The sequence below is a fragment of the Eucyclogobius newberryi genome, unplaced genomic scaffold (genome assembly GCF_026437365.1).
Source record: "Eucyclogobius newberryi isolate DKJ021-1_F unplaced genomic scaffold, fEucNew1.0.hap1 SCAF_11, whole genome shotgun sequence".
NCBI classification, from domain to species: Eukaryota; Metazoa; Chordata; class Actinopteri; order Gobiiformes; family Gobiidae; genus Eucyclogobius; species Eucyclogobius newberryi.
This window is the reverse complement of record NW_027315735.1, coordinates 19,572,583-19,588,589: the sequence shown is the minus strand read 5'-3', so window position 1 is coordinate 19,588,589 and position 16,007 is coordinate 19,572,583. Positions and strand designations below refer to the sequence as shown.

General features: G+C 39.1%; 1 protein-coding gene across 1 annotated transcript in view; it reads right to left on the bottom strand.

The window, feature by feature from the left end:
- Window positions 1-16,007, bottom strand: part of macrod1 (mono-ADP ribosylhydrolase 1) — a 102,001-nt gene that overhangs the window by 83,268 nt on the left and 2,726 nt on the right. The gene's annotated exons all lie outside the window — the stretch shown is intronic.

Below are 16,007 nucleotides of genomic sequence, written 5' to 3'. Positions count from 1 at the left end.
ATATTGTCTTAAAGGAGGAATTTAGCAAAAGCGAAGAATTCAACAAAAGCGAGGAATTTAACAAAAGCAACTCAAATGTATCAAGGTACATAGAGGGACCACAGCCTGACCGCCACACTGTGCAATTTTAAACGACAATGAGAAAGGAGTGGACTTATAGACATGAGGGAGACAATTTGACCACAGATGCATTAAAACTGTCAAATAGTAATTTTTCAGACATGTTTCAACACAAACAAACAAAGGCGAGAGTAATGGATGAAGAATGAAATGGTGGAGGCTCTCTTTAGTTTTCTAGTCTAGTTACTGTGTAGTTACCCAAGAGCGCCAGTGTGAGTCTCAAGTTTTTGTTTTTTCCATCTGATTTTGTGTTTGTTTGTAAAAGCACTGATGCTTCCTTTCATGCTGTGCAGAAATCAATTTTCTGTTTAATATGTCACCCTCAGATGCGCTAATGAAAACACAGTTATGTAAAAAAAACACACACACAAAAATAGGCGCAACCTTTCCACTTAATGGTCTGTCATCTTTTTTCTAAGCAGATGAATAAAGACTTGTAAAGGAAATGTGGTGTAATGAGTTGTCTTTGTGTGGGATTTCTTTCTTAAATAAACAAAAGATTAAGATAAATTAAGGGGCTGCATGAATTAAAATCAATGAGATTAAATTAGATTCATGAGTCGACCTTGTGAGAATAAAGTGAATGAATATATTAAATGTAAGCTTAGCCTTTCATGCATTTGCTGGTATATTGTTTGTCTGAGCTCCTCCGTCTGGCTGAAGACATGCCTCTCATTCTAAGCGAGTGCTAATGCTGGTGTAAGCATGGATCAATATAACGAACGGGGGAGTGTATAAGTGTCCATCCTGGAGTAACTGCTGATGGGTGTTTGTGAGGAAGAGTCTGGATGAAATATTATGTTATGTCCGCGTCTAGCAGTGCAGGCTGTGTCCAAGTCTAACGACACAAGTTGCTCATGAATGTTTAACAGAGGGAGGTCTTTGTGCTGGTCTGAGTGCTTACTGTAAATGTGGAGCTCATGTCAGCGCTGTTAACGGCTAAGGCCTCAGTAGTAAACAGTGTTTTGCTGTTGCAGTGCATTACATCGGGCTTTACTTTGAACACAATGCATACCAAATGTCTTTACATCCACAATTTCCACTAATCCACTAATTTTTCTAACTGAGTCCAGATGACTACAACTGAAGCTTTTTCTACAATTACATCCACAATGTTCATAATGTTTAGAATGGGTAATTATGCCAGTATTAGTGTCTTTTTAAGTTTATTTTTCGAGATGTCAGCGAACTTAAAGGTGGAATGGACGATTTTTTTCAGCAATTTTTTTTTATCATATTTCCTCGTGGCGTGGATAAATCATTTGTCCTGCCACGTATCAATCATAAAACGCTCCTATCGCTCACCTGCAGCCGCGTGCGGTTCGTCCCCACGTTTCTGCGTGCCTAAGCGCATGGATCTATCATAATATAGTTCCCTCAGTGTACGGGGCAAAATGAAGACGGAGAAAGACAGTTCGAGCTGACGCAGAAGTGGACAGAAATCTACGGGATACGGGAGATGTGATGCGCTCCGTTGCGCTAATAAACAAACGCACGTGTGTGTTGTATCAGTCCGCACGGGAGAGTGCGCATGCGCACTTCCGCCTGCGTTCTCAAATCGCCGAAAAATCGCCCATTGCGCCTTTAATCTAAGTGAAGTTACTTAGATTAATGCGTTTAGTCCAAGAGCCACATCCAGCCCGGCCCTCCACACGTTTTTGATAATTATTATTATAATGGAATGAAATAATAGATTACAGTGGCCTATATTTTAAACAAAATAGGTCCTAATCATTTGTTAAACCAATGGTTCTGTTGGTGCGGCCCTTCGCCACATGCCATGATTTAAATATTACCCACCCCTGATTTAGTTGGTTGTTTTCAAATGAATAAATAAAAGCATTCTCAGCTGTGCATCATTTATATGGACCATATTCTATTGACAATGAAACATTTTAAAACTATTTTTTGAATGTGTAACAATTATTCCCAATGCAGATATAAAGAAAAGAACAAATTCATGACCTCATCAAATTTCACTGACCTTTGGCTAATAGAAACCTGCTGAAACCCCCATATCACTGTGGGGAAAAGCAACAACAAAAGCCATAACCACCACTGAATGAGCATTGCTAGAATAAACAAGACAAAGACGTCCTCCAGGGATTAGACAACACCCGCTGTATGATTTAGCCTGTCTGTCAGCCTTGGAGACACTGCATAACAAACAGGAGAATCTCACATGCCAGAAACATCCTCAAGGCTTACAAAAAGATAAATGTCCTTGTTCTGCCATTGTCCTCTAATCAATTTAGCCACTTTGCACATTTTATCTTCCAAACGACACAGCTTAATTATGGGAATTGTATGTCACTGTATATTCAGTGAAAAGCACTTACGGGTGAATTAAATCGAAGGCATTTAAAACCTACCGGTAAAATAGTTTAATGTTTGTACAATTTGGCTCATTATCCATCTGAAACAGGCATAAGATAAGATAAGATATTCCTTTATTGTCCACACATGGGGAAATTTCATTGATACAACGCAGGTAGATACAGAGGAAAAGGACAGATTATAACAGATAACAAATAACAGATTATAGGAAGTTTAAAAAACACTCTTAATAAAAAAAACTCCTATAGACAAAACCTCCCATTTCCCAACAAGGGATGGAGGGGAAGAATGAGGATGTCCGACGATCTCCGGGTAAGACGATGGTTTCCCCCTCAGTTTCAGGAGTTCCTCCTTTGTATAAACGCGCACCGGCGCCGTTCCGTACGGCGGCGGTGGCCGGGGGGCGCGGTGGGGCCGGGGGGGCTAGCTCGGAGCTAGCGCACATCACGACACAACGAAAAACACTCAATAATCCAGCCGAACAAAGTCGAAACAAGTTGAATTAAAGCGATTCCAGCGCGTGTCCCGATCGTACAATGTTAGGATACTTTCTACAATAAGCCCTCCAGGCATCCAGTTTCTCAGTCTCAACAGACTACAAGAGTGGAGTGTGTTGGAGAATCACTGCTCCGGGCGTGATGTGCACTGCCGATGCCCTAAAGTCTTCACACATGGTCGGCTTGCTGCCCACCTCTCCGGGGCTACACTCTGGAGCGCATCAAGACCTCGGCCCTAGTAGTTATGGAAACTTGTGATTTCTCCGGAGAACTGACTCATTGCCTTTTCTTCAGCGGAGGCAGACACATCGCAGCCAAAAAAGCAAATGAATTCAAGAGCACTGTAAATTATTCATTGCTCTGTTGAAAATGCCACTGAGTACAATGTGATCATACCAGAGGTCTAGTATAGTCACTGAGCAGCTGGGCATTAACTGAGAGAGGTAGGCCCTGTTTGGCAAGGCTGTATGATTCAAGGATAGAATATCATTAATCATTTATTCTCATCATTCTCATCATATTTTATTAAGGCCATTTAATGCTTTTCTCTAAAACAATGCAAATGGCCTTAAGGTAAACGTAAACTATAAACTATATAATTTATTTTCTAATCTAAACTTCAGAAATCGATGCAATGAGTGAATCCCACACCCGGACATGTATCTGATTGAGAATAGATCCAGCCGCTGTGAATCCATAATACAAACGTAAACCCTCCATCAGCATTTCACACCAGTCTCTGTCCAACTGCTTAAAAACCTTTATCTGGACATGTCTCAAAGCCCATACAGATCATGCACTCAGACTAACATCATACAATTTTGTTTTATACAAAAAAATGATTTAGTTTAATTTAATTATTGAGATAGCGACAGTGCACAATCTACATTAATCTTAACAGGAGAGATGCATTTTACCAGGTTGTAGCTCAAGTGCTAATTTCCGCATGTAGTTCCTGGACAGACTGATGTTATTAAGTCCCACTGAGATGTAGCAACTCTATTTCAGGGGACGAGTACCTGGAGGAAACCTACACAGACAGAACATGCAAACAAAGGCCCTGTGCCATCCATGGATCGATCCAGGACCTTCTTCGCTGTGAAGCGAGAGCTTCCGCTGCCTGTAAGCTTTGTGTAACATGGTTGCAAGAATCAAAAATAATTAATTTAATTTGTGTGAATGTGAGTAGGTATTTATCACATTGGGGAGTAAAGTCTGTACACACTCAAATAATGCCTCCTTCATCGGGACAAAAATCAGGTCCCAATTATGTAAATTCTATATTATGAGATCAATAACAGGATTTAATGTGGTCTGTTGGATGGGTGGTAGTTGTGAAACAATTTTGTATGAAAAATAGAATAGATTAAAAATAAAGTTTGATTGAATAGAAATAGAAAGAAGGTTTAGTCCAACCTTCTGATTTAGCTACATACATAACAGTCCATAGACTAATGATATTTTAGTAGTCACTGATTATTTTTTATTTGACAGGTCAACAGGTTATTTTTTGTTGTTCATTGAGACTTTTTAAATAGATTCAAGCAAATAAAGGTTGAAATAGGGTAATTGAAATTGTCCGGAGAGATTAATATAATATTATTAACAAATAAGGTTTATTTTTATTTTTATTTTTGGACAGTTAATTTAATAATGCCACTTTGTTATAAAAATGTCTTTTCTACTGTGTTCAGAGTCTGTATAGTCCAGAAAGTAATAACAGTTAAAATCATTTCCAAAAAAAATGTTTTGTTTCTATAGTTAAGATAAGATAAGATAAGATAATCCTTTATTGTCCCACATGGGGAAATTCCATTGATGCAACGCAACACACTAGTCACAATTAGTCGATTACTCGTTGCAGCCCTACACTCAATAAAAGGCATGTGTTATTATTCAGGCTTTAAACCTAAATGTCAGGTCTGTCTCATAAATATTAGCTCTTGAGGTTGTAACGCAGCAGTAAACAAAATAACTATATTATTTGTTAGTGCACCTGATATAGTTTGGACACATGGTCCAAATTGGTCACATGCTTTCTCTGCTCAAAATGATAGACAAAATGCGCATGAATAAGCAGCACTTGTGTGTGTGATCTGATGTTGTTCATTCGAGACGGGAGCAAAGGCCATAATAAATCTTTTTACTGCGCGATGTTTCTGTGATTGAGGCGTCCTCTGCCTCCTCTTACATCAGCGTGTCCTTGACATTGTTTAGGATGAAAAGCAAAGAGAATTGCAGTTTGCTCACAGTTTATCTCATAAATAAATAAACAAAACAACAAAAAAGACTACAGAAAATAGAAAGAAAATACTGCTAAGAAGGACAATAGTAGGTTAAATCAAAAACAGGAATTTTGAACAAAATTACAAATGTTGTAATTAAGAGGATATTGGCCATTTTTAACAATATGATCCTGCAACTAATTCAAGTTTGAGCCCATTCTAATTATTGTACAGTATTTACTGTTTGAGACATGTGTTACGGCACATGCGAAGCCCACAGCAAATGCCAGGGCAGCCCCATACTGTGTAGTCTCCGCTTTGTTATCTTGACTTGACATTAGCTCAAATGGCTCCTCTGGTCGATCCCTGTGACCCGTAAAAGCCCACTTGAATTATCTGTGCATCTGTAAATGAAGCACATGCCCTGGTAGATCAACCTATCCGTCAGCTTCCTTCCATCCACAGTTGTAACACTAAGTAGATAAAAAGCTCCTATAAATAGTCCTGTCATTTCCTAAGCCTTGATAACGCAGTAGTGAGGCCTCGGACACCCCTTCACAAAGCCTGATGGATCACAATTACCACAATGTGGTGTGGTCATTGTCTTCTTCCCGTTTGTGTGCGTGATTACAAGTTTTTGTCGATGATTATGTGAGCAGACCATGAGGGGCTCTCGCATGTGCTGCTGCGGACGGGGCCAGAGGACGTGAAGTTAGCTTATGAACCATTCTGAAGGTTGAAATTATACGTCTTTTGTATGTTCTTGACTGAACTATAATTACCAAGATGAAGGAAAATGGGAGGCTTTATTATCCGAATAACGCTGTCGACAATGAAGATAATATCTCCCAAAATGTGTTTTTAAAACCGAAACCATTATTATCCTCATTCACATTTGTGTTATCTTTTCTTTTTTTTTAAATAACAAAATGTGTTAATGTGTGTGCATAACCGGTAAACTATTTATTTTTTTAATAACAATAAAATCACTCTTTTAACCACACTTCTTAAAATAAAATTTAATCAGTTGATTATGACCAAGCAGTGTTTTGGGCGCAGTCGAGAAGATGACTACTAAACATTACCCTGATTACAGTCTGGCAATTTAGGTCATGTGTGGGGAAAAAGTGACATTCTGACCAGTTATTGTTACAAAGAATAATTATAAACACAAAATACATTTAAAAAAAATAAATTTATATATATATATATATTCAGACATGTTAGACATGAGATTTACACTAATGAAAATAATATAACTGTTACTTCATTTGTATAAAGAGGTCAACAAACTAGGGTTGTATGGTTGACTGATGAAACTTAACTAAAGACATGCCCTGTAGATCGATTAAAAGAGGGCCGAAGTGCTAAAAATGAACCTGTACCGCTATTATCTGACCCAAACGCCGTTTATATGGATGTAACAAAAACAAAAATATTGTAATTTTGTGGGCTGTTGAAACGCATTCAATTACAAGCTCCTTTGTATACATGCATTGCTTTTTTGCAGCAGCAGAGGAAATTGCACAAACCATGATCATTGGCTCCATTTCAAAATCAGACATTAAAATTAAAATTACTGTTATTTACCAATACATCTTAATAATGGTAACATAATAATGATATGCACCAAAGACTTAAAAGCAACATAACAATATATTGCATATTGTTAAATCCATATAATAAAAACGATGTACACAGAAGTTCTTGTAAACACCGTCTTCATGTTTTCCATAAAAAAAACATTATTCCCAATGAAATAATTAGTTGACAATTGAAACTTTTGGTAAACAGCTAAAGGTCGTCAGCCATACAACACACAAACAAACAAACAAACAAACAAACTTAATTCTGCATATGCTGATGCTGTGTACAACTTTGCTGCACTCATCTTAGGCTATATTAAACTACTGGAAGAAACGTTACCAAAGGAAAAAGGTGTGATGTGATCAGGAAATGAATCACATCCCATTTTAGAAGGGTCCAGGTCAGGAGCATCATCTGGCCCTCAGAGGCAACTGTTGTTGTGATTTTGGGCCTCACAAAAATAAATTGATTTGATTTGATCTCGAGGCCACTGACATTTGCACTCAAATGAAAAAACAAAGCCAAGTGAGGATCAAACTGCGTCTTTCTCTTTGACTGCCTAATTTACTTCATCCCCACATTGGCCCAATCAGGCTAATGAGGCTCGCACTTCCTCCATACCTTCCTGCTCACTAAAGTGCCGATTGATTGGATGGGTGGGAAGCTTTTAACATGGGAGGGGTGGTAGAAAGATAATTAGTGCGAATGAGTTTTTCTGCATACTCCTTCAATTCTGCCTTTTTTTTTTCAAACTTGTTTATTTACAAGCACAGACAACATTAGGGATTAAGTCCCAAGGAGTATGTTAACTTCTCAATGTCAGGCTGTAAATCACTATGAGGCAATAAAGTTGGATGCATTTGTCTTCTGGTCGGAGGTCACAGTCCTGCTGTGATTTCTAAATGGAAGAGAGGACAACACCACTCTCTATCTACCTCTGTATCTACCTGCGTTGCACCAATGAAATGAAATAAAGGAATATCTTATCTTACCACGGCAAACAAGTAGGTGCATCATAGAAACTAGATAATATGCAATGGCTGAAGCCGTTGCGAGTGTCTGCGTTCTTGCGTAAAAGTACAACATGTGTGTAAGTAGTACTGGTGGTACTACTTAAGATAAAAAGTCAGATTTAATTGACAACAAATTACATTAAAGCTGCACTAGCGGCGATGATGGCTCTCGCCTTCCCGCACGACCCCCTTCCCACCCGTGTATGTTTTCTGCTGCGTTTTGCGGCATACCAAACAAAGCTCAGTAATTCACAGTTGGTGATTGCGTAGTTTGCGATTCAAATAGTAGTTTGTCCTGACAAATTGCAAGATTGTGCTGAACGCAGACCTGAGCAGGGAGAAAGAGAGAGAGAGAGGCTCGTGACCCGTGACTTTTCATTGTTGTTCAGGGGGTTCAAAAATACCCAAGTTGTGGCAGAAAGAATAAAGTCTAAAGAATAAAGTCAAGAGAATTAAGTCTAAAGAATAAAGCCGAAAGAATAAAGAATAAAGCCTAAATAATAAAGCCTAAAGAATAAAGTCTAAAGAATAAAGTCAAAAGAATTAAGCCTAAAGAATAAAGCCTCTGAAACACCAACAACAACTATTCTAGAATAAAGCTGTACGGTGGAAGCACCGAACGTCAAAGAAGGAGAGGAAGATGAAGAAGAGTCTCCCTGGAATAAAGCCGGTCGGTCTCTGAAACAACAACAACTATTCTAGTCACAAAGACATATCATGACCTCATGGGCTTTGTAACACCAAAGCAATGGAAGGAGTTCTTTTACGGACTACGACAGAGTCTGAGGACTACGACAAAGTCTGAGGAATACAGTCTGGCGGTAATGCAACAATTGGATGCCAACCGCCATAAAACAACAACAACAACAACAACTAAATCAAATCAAATCAAGTTGTTGAAATGTCAAAAGTAATACCACACGTAATGAAATATAATAATAATTATAAAATATAGCCGCAAGCGGCAATGATCGGCCCTCGCCACGCCGCCGCCACGCCGCAAGAGGAGGGGGCGCTAACGCGCCCCAATTGTCCTTTTAGTACGCCTACTGCTGAATCTGTGACACTGTCATCTTCGACACATCTTCTCCCCTTTGTTTTACCATCAAAAAGCAATTTTATTTTGAATTCTTGGCAAAATGTGCGGCTTTGCCGCACAGACACCGTGACTCTTTGAATAAAAATGTGGATAACTTTTGATGGTCCACCCCTGTAGATGAGTCTCACCAAATTTCAGGCTAATAGGGCTAACGCCCTGGGAGGAGTTCGTGAAAGTATAAAGTGTAAACATGTTCTGGCGATTTCCCCATTGGAATAACATGGGAGGTTTCGGTCATCGCTACGGCAAAACCATAACAATTATGACATGGGTCTCTTTGACTTTTTTGATGGGGATGCCAAAATTGAGTTGTGTGTCAAATTTCATGTAATTTCGCAAAACTAAACATTTAACCTCCATATAAAATCTGTAGGGGGCGCTGTGGCTCCAAATCAATTTATTTCACCTCAAGTAGGTTTAGGGCAAAGAGTTTAACAACTGATTCTAATTTGACGCAATTCGGACTTTATCTGCGTAAACGGCAGAAATGTTAAATTTGGGAAATTTCCGAAATTCTAGCTACAGTTTGCGGCTTCGCCGCACAGAGACCGTGACAGGTATCAATGTAATTTGAATAACTTTTGATGTCCCACTCCTCAGTAGCATTTTCACCAAATTTCAGCTTTTTAGAGCCAACGCCCTGGGAGGAGTTCGTAAAAGTACGACGTTTGGAAAAACTCCGAAGTCATGCTTAGCCATTTTTGAAGCAATATGGCCGACATTTGGTTGGGCGGACGGCGTTGCCGTAATAATATTTTTTACTTCTCTTGTCACCATCTACCTCTGCGCCAAATTTCATGATTCTACGATCAGATTTTTTTTGGGTCATTTCCTATCTCTCAATGCATTTTTGGTACATTTTGGGGGCGCTGACGCGGTCGTCATCTCAATGTAAAGTGCTCGTTTAGTGCGCACTTTTGCACGGGCTTTGCCCGTTTACAACGGTAATGTTCCATTTTCCTACTACTATTTAGTATGCACGGGGCGTGCATGAGTGGAGGAGTGCGTTAGTGAGTGTTTGGAAGTGGGCAAGCGCTTCGCGCTCGATTTCGTGTGCACTATGTGCTTCGCACGGCCTTAAGGAAATAATAGGCCTCTCGCCAGCTTGTGGCGCTCGGGCCTAAAAACAGTAGAACATATAGTGTCGACACTCAATTAACTAAAATGGACCTAAATGTGGACAGAATTTGGTTTCTATTAACCAGAACATGTATTACAAAAAAGCATTACAACCAGCCTTTGAAAAGTGTTGTTGTTGTTTTGGTCAACTAAAATATTGTGTGATAGTTTTCATCAATGTCATGTTTTGAACGCTCTGAACGCTACACTGAATACACCACAAACTATATACTGTATCTGATTATAGCGATTATGTTTGCTATGCACAAACTGTCCCTGGTAATCTTTGATAGGCTTTTTAAAATCTGTTCACTAACTAAATAAGCTTAGACCTCCATCTCATGCACTGATGCCAGTTTGACCCTGGCTCATTCTAAGTAGTGTGGTGTAGAAATTGTGTGCAAAACAATAATATAAATAACATATAATGTACAATTTTGTTTACCATTAAGAAAAACATTTTAAGGTTTGCAGATCATTAACAACTACATCACAAAAATAGGGGGAAATCCTTAACTTACTTATTTTTTCAAACTGCCCAATAGATGCCCATAAATGACTGATGATTTATACAGATGAACTTATTCATTAAATTGAAATAAAAAAGCTTTGGTTTTAAAATGTTCACAATTACATTTAATGATGACATTACACAACATAGTATTGATGTTTAAGCTCTAATACAATGCGGCATAGTTTGAAAATATGCACGATACGTTTTCAATTAAAAACAAGACTGTAAATTGTATTTATTTATTTCTCTGACAAAAAAACTCTTATTACATCAATTCAAAATTACAAATACAACCAGCAATGTTTTTTTTCTGCATCAAGACCTAATAACGGTATTGGTAATAAAACTATTACATTGTAGTATGTATTAGGTAACAACAATGGTGAACAGGTCCATCAGTGAAAAAGTCCTGTAGCAGAGGGAATATAGCTATAGTAACCAAGGCTTTAAGTAAGTACAGTTACTATGGTGGGGAGAAACAGAGCAGCTCATCGGGGATCAGCAGCTTTTAGTCTGAGAGTAAACAACACAAGGGTATCTAAATAGATCCGCCTCAAAGCAATGCAAGATTTTTGTTTGATCTCAATGTCTGCATTTTAAAACAACATATGCATAAACAATATTATAGTTTTTTTTTTCTTTCAAACTTTATACTTGACTCACAGTCTGGAGTCACAAACATTTTGCATCTTGGAGTTTGTGATTTTCACAAAATGAGCTGACAGAAACTCTAGGGGATGTAAGTTAAAACAGCAGCAAAGGGCACAGTTATAGGCCTTTTGGGGTCCTTAATAGTCCCTTTTATGGGCTTTCCATCACCTCCTCACACCCGTTACCAACGGCATGGTTCACAACAACCTGCCTGCAATGATTAAAATCCAAGACAGATCACCTAATGACAGTCGCAGTCAAAATTCAGCCTTGAAAACATTGATTTCACCAGGCTGGCAGTTGACTGCCATTTGATTATCTCCTGATAACTGCTGGTATGATGAAACAAACAGACTATCAACAGCTTAGGCATGGCAGCCAGTAGCATTCCGAGTGGATCTGAGGAGAAATCACTTAATCCTTGGCCTGATGCTGGAAAATCCCTTTCAAATTGGTTAAGCATGTGAAGATTTACCACAGTATGTTTACGAATTAAGTCAAATTAAATTATGCAGCTCAGGTAAAATATTTTTAAGCATTTCAGAATAACAGTCAAGCCTGACAAGCTCCAAACCATATTAAAGCATGTGTTAAAAGGGAGGGATGTGTGCTAGGCTGGAGTTGGTGCAAGTCCTCAACAGTAAATACAAAAAAAAAAATAAGAAAGAAATCTGAATTGCTGCTGTGGCCTCTGTATAGGATAAAACACATCCAGGCTACACCTGCAAAAGTCTTCCTTTTTTAATGCAGTTTTTTTTTTTTTTTTTTAAATCAATGTGCCACTGAACATATTCCTTTACCCAGGCCCACGGGCCAAATTCAGCCCAATGACCAATTTGTGTTGGCCCTCAAGCCTCCTGCTGAAGTGGCTGGCAATTGCCGAATGAAACTACTACTACAAAAGTAGGTTGACCACTATAACATCACATTGTATTATGATATAGACATAAAACGAATGTTCCATGTCTTACTGCACCTATTAAATGTAGAGTGGCTTTGTCAAAAGTTGTGTAAAATGCATCCTCGCTGCACCAGACCGCTTTGAATATGTTTCAATAACGTTTGGACACCCCTGCCGTAAGCGCTTTCAGTGCATGGCGGTTGTTTGTCCAAAGGCAGCCATCCCTCGACAACCCCACAGCTGCTTTTGACCATCATTATAGATTTCTCTCAAAGCAATAAAAAGTGAAAACCACGCTAAATTAATTTTAGGCCAGGTGAAAGATAGCCTACAGATGGAGGATTTCTGTCTGGTACCTAAGCCAGCAATTTCTGTTGGTATTTAGAGTTGAGTACAGACTAATCAAATGTGCAGTGATTATGGTTTGTGGGATGTGTCAAATTAAAGTTGAGCTCATTGGTTGAATTATTCAGAACGCACATGGCACTAAGGGCTACTGTGAAAATAAATGAAATTTAAAACGAATAAATCGAATTATTACAAAAAAGCACCATGTGAAAAGCCTTCTCAAATCAATGTTCTAATTATCTGTGTATAGCTTTTACCTTGGGCCTTTTACCATATTAATGTTATTACCGCTCTACATTAATACATATTTCAATTAGAATTGAATTCTGTGGAAAAAGCTAAGCTAACAGCAGTCACAACTAAAGCTTCCCTAGACATGCCATGGTTATCACCCTAAAGTCTGTCACAGTTGATTTTGAAGGTTTAAAGCATGAATGCCTTTTAGGGGCCTCCTGACCATGTTCCCATCTTCTTTTTCAGATTATTTTGCCTTCTATCATCTCTCATCTGTGCACCCAATTTCTTATCTCTGAAGAAAGTAGCACTATGGTCATCTGAGCTGCTCCCCTCCATCTCGTGTCTGTCACCTGCAGGCCACACTACTGGCTCTAAGCTTGCATTTATCAGCTGTTGCCACAGTGAGTTGGTCTCAAACACCAACTGCAGCTTTATCTACAACCTGCAGAAGAACACCTTGACTGTATCTCATCCACCTGCACACAAATATGCAGACACAGACAGCACGCAGAGCTCATATGTACTCTCAGACACACTCCATGTGTGATGCCAGGTACACGCGCTGCGGCTTTTTTCACAGACATACACTGTACTGTATGCAGTCATGTGCACAGATGTGAGAGGAGAGGCTATTGAACACAGACATGGTTCTCTCAGTTTTAAGACACTTTTTTTACTGTGCCAAAACGAAAACGAGTTATCAGTAGCCTTTGGTTATGCATTCAGGCTTGCAAGGAACATTACCTTTTCTGTGAATGTAATCATTCAAAAAAGTTCTCACATAATATTCCATACATCTGTGAAAAAATGTAATGAATTAAATAGATGGCATTTGATGTTGTTGCAATTAACACTATTTGCCAAAGTAAAAACAAGGAACAACTTTGAACTTGAAAATGCAGCTCAGCAGAGCAAATTTACATTAAATCAGTTTAATAGAAAGTTGGTTACCAAGAAGTATTTGCACACACATACACACGGTCCAAGAACTCATCATTCCAACATTTCATTGTGCAATCCATCTTAATCAGTAAGCCCATCAGACACAATCTCTCCTCCCCTCCGTCTCACTCCCTGCTCCGGACGGAGTGATTGAGGGGTGTAAAGAGGAGGATGTCCTGCCCTCCGCCTCCGTAGCCCCCCTCCTCACCAGTACAGCTCTTAAGTGCTTGTGGGTTTTTATGTTTGTAGTGTTTTATAGGAGTGGGCAGGAGCCAGAAGCAGTAAAAGTGTGGAAGGCAGGCGAAGGGGACAAAAAAGGAGGAGAAGAGTATAGAAGTTACTGTAAATCCAATCTTTATTGAGAGACACAAACAACAAACAGTACTCAGCCAACCTCTTTGCAATGCAATGGTGGCTAAGGATGTAAATGTGAGACTGTAGACTAACAGATTGCTCTTATTGATTTGCTGTATATGAAAAGAGATTTTTGTAAGTTTGTTTGCAAGTCAACTGTGTGCAAGTCAACGTTTATGGACTAAAAAGCTCCCTTCCACACCAGCCTACGAGTCATTATAGCACAAAATGTTGGCATAAGTGAACTGCTGCCAAAGGGGATAAATGATGCTCCAAGGCTTAGCGTGTTACTACTTTCTGTCTTTTTCTCTCTAAATGACAGGCTGTTCTTTCTTTAATTTAAAAAGGTGGAATGGACGATTTTTTGGCCCAAATCTGAGTCTCAATTCCTCGTGGCGTGGACTGCCGATTAGTCCTGCCACATATCAATCGTAGAACGCACCTACTGCTCATCTGCAGCCTCATCGGCTCGTCCCCAGGAGAGCAGCACGTTTGCCTGTGTCTAAGCGCATGGATCTATCATAATATAGTTCCCTCAGTGTACGGGACAAAATTAAGACAGAGAAAGACAGTTCGAGCTGGCTCAGAAGAGATGGAAATCTACGGAGACGAGAGATGCGATGCGATCCGTCGCGCTAATAAACAATCGCATGTGTAGCATCGAGGCTTTTCTCTGCTTCCGCACGGGGATGAGTGCGCATGCGCACTTCCGCTTGAGTTCTCAAATCTGCGAAAAATTGTCCATTACGCCTTTAATTAACTCTTTAATTTATATTTATTTGGTCAGGACAGTGCATGTTAATGAACATACATGAAAGACAGTATGTATTTATTGCACACTTTCTTTTACTGCCGTATCTTTTCAAAAGGCACCGACTTCACTGTAAGCTTCTTAGTCAATCACTTAGTCAGTGAGTGAAAAGGTCAGCCTCTTAGTCAACAAAGTGGCCATGGAGCCCATCAGTCACAGTGCGATGATTGGACTCAGCTGCCCAAAACCCTCCATGATACCCTTTACCTGCAGTTGCCATGGCAATGCAGTTGAAGATCTAAATACTAGTAGCCAATGTCTGCTCCACTATGTTTCATCTTCTCTCCTCCCGACTGGCGCTTGCCATTTTGTCAGTTCTGAATCCGTATCATGTCTCGCCTCCCTCACCTTTCCCTGTCCTCTACGCTAAATGACACTTTACTAGCCGTTTACTCTTGTTAATATCATGCCACTTTGCATTGTGGAACTCTCTAAAAAACCTTGTAAAACACACACACTCACAGTTTGCGGGTCCCCTGGGGGAACTAGATTAATCCTATTTACTGTACATATACATAATTACTTGTGAATATTTACATGCATGAGTGATTGTATGCCTAGTCAAACCACGAGGAGCAAAGCCATAAAACCAGGCAATGATTTACATATTCAATCTGGCAAAGGTACAATACTGACGATCCGCTGCCACTGAATATCCATCATTCTGTGCAAAAGCCTCATCATCAGGCATTATTTAAGCATGCTGGCCTGCTTTACACTCCCCCGGTGCATCATCTTTGCCCAGACAATGATATAAGGAAACTCACCCACAAACTAGAACAGACCCGGAGCAGAGCCGAATCAGGCAGGCCCTCAGGCTTGTTTTACTAAGGTCCCCGTCAAGTTTTTAAAATAATTGTTACTCTATTCATTAGTTTTATTGTTTTAGTGTCTGCATATGCATATCCTTAATAAATTAAAAAATAACATGAAATGAATGAAATAATAGACCAATTAGTTTATATTTAAGAGAAAAGTGCTTATAATTATAAGAATTTGTTGGACCAATGATCGCGACCTGGTCTTTCACCACATTCGAATATGGCCCTTATGGAAAATTAACTGCCCACCCGAGAACTAGAAGGTCAATGGCGCCATCGTGAGGTCAAAGATATTATTACTCATCCCAATATTAAAAGTGCTTTTATAGTTAAAAAAAAAAAAAATATATATATATATATATATATATATATATATATATATATATATATACACACACACACACATGCTCAATTTAAAGTGTCACATAACA